Source organism: Populus trichocarpa, chromosome 14 (genome assembly GCF_000002775.5).
Source record: "Populus trichocarpa isolate Nisqually-1 chromosome 14, P.trichocarpa_v4.1, whole genome shotgun sequence".
Classification (NCBI taxonomy): domain Eukaryota; kingdom Viridiplantae; phylum Streptophyta; class Magnoliopsida; order Malpighiales; family Salicaceae; genus Populus; species Populus trichocarpa.
Window position 1 is genome coordinate 14,268,592 of NC_037298.2, and position 7,407 is coordinate 14,275,998.

Genomic DNA, 7,407 nt, shown 5'->3' on the forward strand with positions numbered 1-7,407 from the left:
TATATTTCTTTCAACATTTTTTTATCATTACTAATAGAGATAATAGAGACATTGAGAGCGATTAAAAGGATAATAATAATTTTATTATAGTTTTTAATCTCCTCAAATAAATCTTATTGTTTTTCTTCGATAATAATAATATTTTTCTTCAAATTTATTAATTTAATAATAATAATAATAATTTTACTATTCAAATCAAATTTATGGTTATTTTTCAAAATTAATCATATATTTTCAAAATTTCTTAATTATGATATTAATAATATTAATTATAATAAAAACAATAAAATTTATAATAGAAATAATAATATTTTTAATATTAGCAATATTAATTATAATAAAAAAAATTAAAAAAATTAAAAATATTTATAATACAAATAATAATATTTTTAATATTAATAATAACAATATATAAACTTACTCAAGTTTAAGTGGATCTGTCTGTAACACCAAACCTAAAAGTTTTGAGCCTCTCTTAAATGACGGATTCAAAAGATTTTGCACCGTAAAAGTGTAAATAGAGCTAGCTCATAAACTTAACTTTTCCTTTCTTTTCTCTTTAGCTAAATTGTTTTTTTAAAAAAAACATTAATAATAATTCTCAACCAACATATATCCCCTGAACTTATTTTCCAATTATTTTTTCAATTTACTCCTAAAGAATAGATTCAACAAATAAACTTATAAAATAAAGAGAAAAACCTTAACCCATCTTCATCATCGTCTCTTTACAACTTCTTATTCTAAGTATGCAAGTCATAAAAGAAAAAGAAAATCAAAGAAAGTTCCATGTACTCAGACAACAAACCTAAATTGAAAATCCTAATTAAATATACTTTGTTGATGATGCTGATGGTGTTCATGCTCGAGCCCGTGCTTGTGCTTGTGCCCATGCTTGTGCTGCTGTCATTGTTGTTAGTGCTAGTGCTGGTGGCAGTGACTGCGGTTGCTGGTGGCGGTTGTGGTGTTGCTTCTAGTGACTTGTTCTGTTTCAATAAATTAAATAGGTTATTTAAGGTGCAATATGCAATAATATTTTGGATTTATTTGCCTAAAAATGATGATTTTTTCAAATATTATTGATAATGTTTACATTAAAAAATTGAATATTTCTTTTTACTTTTTTTATCATTATTAATAGACATAGAGAACAAGCCTATTCCAAAAATCATAATGTTTAGGATAGAAAATCAGGATTTTCTTTGTTCAGAAGTTAAGTTCAAGGGGTATTTCTTATAGTTTCTTGAAAAGGAACTGTCCATTCTTTTTTTTTTGGATTCGAGGAAACCCCACTCCCTAGAAAGCGCACTTTGTGGGTCCAGGTGAGCGAGTAAAACCCCAGCTGTCCCAGGCTCTTACAAGAAGTGCACGCCCTGACTCGAACTCGAGACCTGCTATGCAGATCTCAAACCCTTTGCTATCACGCTATACCTCTTGGGGACAAAACGGGTAGTGATGTTTTAAAACCCATCTTCCCAACCAAACACAGAAATTTAAATGCCAAATCAAAGGAAAGCTCAGGAATAGAACACTTGGCTGTTGAAAACTCGAAATACCAATGAAATGCACGTAAATTTTGTTCTTACCTGGCTATTTGTAGAGAGTCCAACATCATAAACCACGGTGAGATCAGTCTTGAAAAGTCCAAATGATCGCTCAGAACCAGGTCCAGGTTTCAACTCTTCGTCATAAAGAGCAAAGAGGTATGTATCCACTGATTTTCCTGGCATGACTGGAGTGCCCACCATCGATCGAAGGTGTGCAATCAAATTGCCATTGTAAGCCTTGGCATTCTCAATGCTTGGCCCTACGTCGTTGTCATCTCCTTTAAATGGCCATCCAGTCTCAGCCACCACAATCTCAACATTCTTAAATCCCATAGAATTCAGTGCAGAATAAACTGCATCCACCTGCAATTGATTAAACCACTTGTCAGTAGCATTTTTATTAGATCATCTATTGATACAGAATTTTCGCACTTGCAATTTGATTTACTCTCACCTGAGCATCGAACATGTTCATGTACTTGATCTTAGTGTTTCCATCCATTCGTCCTGCATTCGGCTGGAAAAGGCATAAAGCAAGAGTCTCAGGCCTTGTATCGCTTCTGTAGGCAAAGTAAGGGTAGGGATTGATTGCGAAAGGCGAACCATTCGCACTATTAAACTCCAACAAGCCCTTCATCAGATCCCCATAACTTTGATCAATGCTCCAGAAGAAGGTGGCTCAGACTGCTTAAGCACTCCCATCGAATGAACTGTGGAGACCTTAATTTTACCCCCGAGCGATGCATCATTTAGAGCATTCTGTACATTTTGCATTGCTGGTAAGAGCTTGTTCATGAGATTCTGGTCATTGGAAGTCATGACCTCGTTGCCAACAGTGATGAGGATGATATTGCTAGCTGGATAGAAGGGAAGCACGTTTTTGTTGATCCAGCTCTTGGTAAAATTGGAATCAGAGGCTAGTCCTAGAATGTCACCATTTGCAGTGCCGATAACAATTCCAATTCCGGTGTTGGCTAAGGCTTTGATTATGGCGGGGTCCGATCCATATAATCGGACCTTTTGGATTGAAGTGGATTGAAGAAGGTTTGCGGTGGATGGTGGTGGTGGAAGCTTGTCCGCAACTTGGCCATAGTTTATACCAATGAATGATTGCGAGTCTGCACAAAAAGCAGCAAAATTTAAAGCAGATGACCAAACATAAATTTTTAAACGACAAAACAGAACAACAACATTTTTTGTTTTCATAGACTGAAATGAAGACAGCTCAGATCACACAAACAAAGCACATTGCTGCCAATACTGCCAATATAGACAGCCCATAAATCCCCCACACTTAGCATGGACATTGTCCTCAATGTACGTAGTTAAGAGAGATGGAGAAATAGAGAAAACTGCCCTGATTGCATGCTGGGTTTTCCTTATTTTGGCACCCATGGTAGCAACATTTGTTCGGCCAGAATGTGTTTCCATATCTGTCATAACCTGTTCGATTCCCCTCCATTCACTGTTGTGCTACCGTGTCTTGCCGAAAACTTATGTAGAGTGGCAGAAATGGTGCCGACAGGAGTTTTCACGTTGTTGGGAGCTACACAAAAGGTAATGTGGTGAGTCATATCAAATGTGTGAGGAGAAAATAAAACAAAAAAGAAAAAAAACGTTTGTTTTTTTTTTTTTTTTTTTTTGTAGAATGTTTCCGCGTTGGGCTGCCTCCCTAAAACGCCTTTCTTTATTGTCTTTGGCTAGACATTGTTTTCTTCGTGTCATGCATCCATGTAGATTGGATTAGCTAGTTTAACTTCCTTCTCAATAGTCTCCAAAATTCTCAACGAAAGGCTTCAGTATATGGCCATTCACCTTGAAAACTTGGTTAGTTTCACTGCTTTGGATTTCAATAACACCATGAGAAAAAATATCTAAAACAACAAATGATCCAATCCATCTAGATTGTAATTTTCCAGGCATGAATTTCAATCTAGAGTTGAAAAGGAATACTTTCTGCCCAACAAAAAATTAATTGCGCTGTAAAAACTTATCGTGAAGATATTTAGTTCACTCTTTATATAGTCTTGCATTGTCATATGCTTTCAATCGAATTTCTTCAAGTTCTTGCAGCTGCAATTTTCGTACTTCTCCTGTTTTTTTAGCATCAAGATTGCATTGTTTCACTACCCAGAAGGCATGATATTCAATTTCCACCTGTAAATGACGTAACTTACCGAAAACCAACATATACGGTGACATTCCAATTGGAGTTTTGTATGCTGTGCGGTATGCCCAAATTGCATCCTCTAAATGCAGGCTCCAATCCTTTCGGTTATGGTTCACCATCTTTTCCAATATGTGCTTTATTTCTTGATTTGAAACCTTAGCCTGTCCGTTGGTTTGTGGGTGGTAAGTTATGGCTACTCGATGATGTGCTCCATATTTTCGCATCAATGCTTCAACAGTTTGGTTGCAAAAATGGGTGCCTTGATCACTTATTTTTGCTTTTGGAATTCCAAACCTATTGAAAATGTTAGATTTGAGAAATCCTACAACAACCTTAGAATCATTAGTACGAGTATCATTTGCTTCTACCCATTTTAAAACATAATTCACAACAAGCAAAATGTAAAGAAAATCAAAAGAACTAGGAAAGGGTCCCATAAAATCCATGCTCCATACATAAAAAATCTCACAATATTTATGGTATTAATAATAATATTAAACTTATATGACCTAAGTTTTTATAGTTTTCAATCCGCTCAAACAAAACTTATTATTTTTCTTCAATAATAATAACAATAACAATAATAATAATTTTACCCTTGAAATCAAATATATGTTTGTTTTTCAAAATTAATGATATATTTTTAAAATTTCTAAATTATGATATTAATAATATTAATTATAATAAAAACAATAAAATTTATAACACATAATAATATTTTTAATATTAAAATTAAAAATATTTATAATACAAATATTTATAATTTTAATATTAATAATAACAATAAACTTACCCAAGTTTAAGTGAGTCTGCCTACAATACCAGACTTAAGAGCTTTGGACCCCTCTTATATGAGATACTAAAAAACATTGGGTTTGGCTGCAATCTAAACCCATTATATTTAGGTGAGGACGCAAGATCCAAGAGCATTGAATCTAGAGGCGGACCCATTAGCCTATAGTCTGACTCCTGACCCAATTGTCTTAAGCGAGGTAAGGCTACAATACCCAAGGGACTTGAGTCTTCTTCCTGCCACTCCCAAACAACTTAGGTCTGACATGCCCTTCTAGACCCAAGTTAATAATAATAAAAATAATTGATTTTACCCTTCAAATAATATTTATGTTTTTTCTTATAATAATAAAATTATTTCACATTTAATAATATTTATGATATTAATAATAATATTAAACTTATCTGAACTAAATGTTTATAGTTTTTAATCCCCTCAAATAAAACTTATTGTTTTTCTTCAATAATAATAATATTTTTCTTCAAATTTATTAATTTCATAATAATAATAATAATAATAATAATTTTACCCTTCAAATCAAATCTATTGTGTTTTTCAAAATTAATGATATATTTTCAAAAATTTTAATTATGATATTAGTAATATTAATTATAATATAAACAATAAAATTTATAATACAAATAATAATAATTTTAATATTAATAATATTAATCATCATAAAAATAAAAATATTTATAAACTAAAATAATAATATTTTAATATTAATAATATTAAAATTAAAAATATTTATAATACATATAATAATATTTATAATATTAATAATAACAATAAATGTACACAAATTTAAGTAGGTTTGGCTGCAAAACCAAACCCAAGAGCTTTGAGCCCCTCTAAAATGAGGGACCCAAAAGCCTTGGATTGGCTACAATCAGAACCTATTAGAGTTGGGTGAGGATGCAAGACCCAAGAGCATTGAGCCCTGACACGGACTCATTAGCCTAGGGTCTGGCTCTTGACCTAATTGTCTTGGGCTAGACAAGGCTGCAATACTCAAGGGACTTTGCAATACTTAAGGGACTTCGGTCTTCCCCCTGGCACTCCAAATCAACTTGGGTCTGGCATGTCCTTCCAGACTTAAGGTAATAGTAATAAAAATAATTGATTTTACCCTTCAAATTTAATAATATTTATGATATTAATAATAATATTAAACTTATCTTACCTAAGTTTTTATAATTTTTAATCCCCTCAAATAAAAAATATTGTTTTTCTTCGATAATAATAATATTTTTCTTCAAATTTATTAATTTAATAATAACAATAATAATAATTTTACCCTTCAAATCAAATCTATTGTGTTTTCAAAATTAATGATATATTTTTAAAATTTTTAATTATGATACTAGTAATATTAATTATAATAAAAACAATAAAATTTATAATACAAATAATAATATTTTTAATATTAACAATATTAATTATACCACAAATAATAATATTTTTAATATTAATAATATTAATCATCATAAAAATAAAAATATTTATAAACCAAAATAATAATATTTTAATATTAATAATAACAATAAACTTATCCAAGTTTAAGTGGGTTTGCCTGCAACACTAGATTCAAGAACTTTGAGCCCCTCTAAAATGAGAGACCCAAAAGGCTTAGGTCTAGCCACAATCCGAACCCATTAGAGTTGGGTGAGGATGCAAGCTCCAAGATCATTGGGTCATGACGTGGAACCATTAGCCTAGGGTTTGATGCTTTACCCAATTGTCTTGGGCCAGGTAAGGTTGCAAGACCTAAGGGACTTGGATCTGCCATTGTCATTCGCAAGCAACTTGGGTATGACATGTCCTTCCAGACCCAAGTTAAAAATAAAATAAAAAAATTGATTTTACCCTTCAAATCACATCGATGTTTTTTCCATAATAATAAAATTTATTTCAAATTTAATAATCTTCCATATATCATTTTCATTGACCTTTGAAACCATTTCTAACCTTTCAAGTATCAATCTTTAAATTGTGATTCTGATGTTATAGTTTATTTTGTGATTTGTCTTCTTACTGATAGATGCTGAAGCATGAATGAAAGTGTTCTTCCTACTCGATGTTTTTATTTATAGGAACAAACATTAAGGTAAGCATACTTATAATTTTGATTTCTGCTTAATTAATTATTTGGATTTTTATTTTTATTATTGTTTGTGTTAATTGGCTTTTGACAATTTAAACTTCATGACTGATTTTTATTATTTTTATTATTGATGTTATTTATATTATTTTTTTTGTTACAGTAATTATTTTATTTGATGTATAATATTTTTCGAAGTGATGGCTATTAAGTGGACAATCCATACTGATTTTGAACATCATAAACTGGATATTGTTTGTAATGAAGCTGCACTTACAAAAATACATCTCATATATTGTTTGTTTTCATTCTAGTTATGGCAGTCTTGGGAAAATATCTGTGAATTTTTTGTTCCTGATAGTTTAACTATGAGCTAATTTATTGTTATGCTGTATATATTCATATGATAATGTATATATTTTTTCTGGTTTTTAGCATGCCTCGACGAGGATCCATATTAGATTCTAGGAGTGACAGGTCCACTTCATCCAAATCATTTCAAACTACATCAAGGCATAATAACAAATGATCCACATTTCATCAACATGTGTATCAGAACGCAAATGAGTATTATATACCTACTTTGGGGAGTACACATCCTCCTCAACATGATTATGGGAGGGTTGAAACATATCAATATTGTGAGGGCTTTCGCTTCCAAGATTTACTTCAAACTCAAGGAGGTTTCTCTCGAGATAACCAACTTGTTTATGCTGGACATAATTCATATAGGAGTTATGAGAGAGTTGATGGTGATGATGGTGATGTGAACATTAGAGATGAAGATGAGACAGAC

At 31.5% G+C, this 7,407-nt stretch overlaps 1 pseudogene; it reads right to left on the reverse strand.

The window, feature by feature from the left end:
• Window positions 1–625: 625 nt before the first annotated feature.
• Window positions 626–3,060, reverse strand: LOC18105385 (glucan endo-1,3-beta-glucosidase 7-like; annotated as a pseudogene).
• Window positions 3,061–7,407: the final 4,347 nt, after the last annotated feature.